The sequence below is a fragment of the Capricornis sumatraensis genome, chromosome 1 (assembly GCF_032405125.1).
Source record: "Capricornis sumatraensis isolate serow.1 chromosome 1, serow.2, whole genome shotgun sequence".
NCBI classification, from domain to species: domain Eukaryota; kingdom Metazoa; phylum Chordata; class Mammalia; order Artiodactyla; family Bovidae; genus Capricornis; species Capricornis sumatraensis.
This window is the reverse complement of record NC_091069.1, coordinates 192512865-192514788: the sequence shown is the minus strand read 5'-3', so window position 1 is coordinate 192514788 and position 1924 is coordinate 192512865. Positions and strand designations below refer to the sequence as shown.

General features: G+C 34.8%; 1 non-coding gene across 1 annotated transcript; it reads left to right on the top strand.

Moving 5' to 3' along the window:
• The first annotated feature begins 1217 nt into the window (after nucleotides 1-1217).
• LOC138093256 (U6 spliceosomal RNA) lies at nucleotides 1218-1324 on the top strand. Its single transcript, XR_011146028.1, has one exon. It is a non-coding gene; the product is annotated as a U6 spliceosomal RNA (small nuclear RNA).
• The last annotated feature ends 600 nt before the right edge of the window (nucleotides 1325-1924 follow it).

Below are 1924 nucleotides of genomic sequence, written 5' to 3'. Positions count from 1 at the left end.
TTTCAAATATCTTTCAGACATATATGTGAACACTACACTATTCATGATGTGGTTTAATTCAGGTTTAATTTTTAAATGTTCTTAAGTTTATACTTGAAGATTTTCTTTGCTATATTATACATTTTAAAAAAATTTGACCTTGGATGTTACAACAAAGCTTTCAAAAGCTATATATACATCATACCAAAAAAAAACACTAGTTTCCAAGTACTCACCGGAAGCAATCATAGCTATATCCCTACTGAATACAGTAAATTATGTTATGAAGAGCTACTGTACTTATGAAGGTAAATTCTATATCATATAGTCATTCAACTTTCATTCTGTTAATTTTAGATTCTGAAATATATACATGTATATATTACATTCATACATACTATATTGAATATACTATACACCACATATGTTCTTTACATATTGTATGTACATACTTTTTCTTAATTTAACTAGTGAATAAGGAAACAAACAAAATAACACCAGTGGAGAATGATTCCTTATTAATATTCTTAATGCATTTAATATTGTTATTTTCAAATGTTAATGCTTATCAATTAAGCTTCCCACATTTTAAAATCACATTTTCCTGGGAATGAGATGAATTATATATTATTAAATGAATCAAAATATTCTTGATTCTTTTACACATGATTCTTCTAAAAGTTTCTTGATGAAATCAAATAATCATCCAAGAAATGGTAGATATTTTTAAAAATCACTATAATCTTTTATTGTTGTTACATTTTTGTTTTTACCTCCTCAATACAGAACTTCAGTTTTATGAAATATGAACTAAACTGATATTGAATATCATGAACTCCTGCCTAGAATTCTGAATTTATGAAGCACGAATTAATTGGAAGGAAGGGGAAGTCGCTCAGTCGTGTCCGACTCTTTGTGACCCCATGGACTGTAACCTACTAGGCTTCTCTGTCCATGGGATTCTCCAGGCAAGAATACTGGAGTGGATTGCCATTTCCTTCTCCAGGGGATCTTCCCAACCCAGGTATCGAACCCAGATCGAAGGCAGACGCTTTAACCTCTGAGCCACCTTAGTTTTGCTGAGGTGTTAGGAATCAGGAAGAGTAGGTGTTGATTCTATTTCAGTACTAAATTAATTCCATGTCAGTGAAAATACACCCAAAGTAGTTGCCTGTTGTTTAGTAGCCTTCAATAAAGCCTAAGGGAAAGGAAATAAGAAATAAGTAAGAATTAGTGGAGTGCTCGCTTCGGCAGCCCATATACTAAAATTGTAACGATACAGAGAAGATTAGCATGGCCCCTGCGCAAGGATGACACGCAAATTCGTGAAACGTTCCATATTTTTAATCAAAAAATGGGCCAAAGAACTAAATAGACATTTCTCCAAAGAAGACATACGGATGGCTAACAAACACATGAAAAGATGCTCAACATCACTCATTATCAGAGAAATGCAAATCAAAACCACAATGAGGTACCACTTCACACCAGTCAGAATGGCTGCGATCCAAAAATCTGCAAGCAATAAATGCCGGAGAGGGTGTGGAGAAAAGGGAACCCTCCTACACTGTTGGTGGGAATGCAAACTAGTACAGCCACTATGGAGAACAGTGTGGAGATTCCTTAAAAAATTGCAAATAGAACTACCTTATGACCCAGCAATCCCACTGCTGGGCATACACACCGAGGAAACCAGAATTGAAAGAGACACATGTACCCCAATGTTCATCGCAGCACTGTTTATAATAGCCAGGACATGGAAACAACCTAGATGTCCATCAGCAGATGAATGGATAAGAAAGCTGTGGTACATATACACAATGGAGTATTACTCAGCAGTTAAAAAGAATTCATTTGAATCAGTTCTGATGAGATGGATGAAACTGGAGCCGATTATACAGAGTGAAGTAAGCCAGAAAGAAAAACACCAATACAGTATACTAAC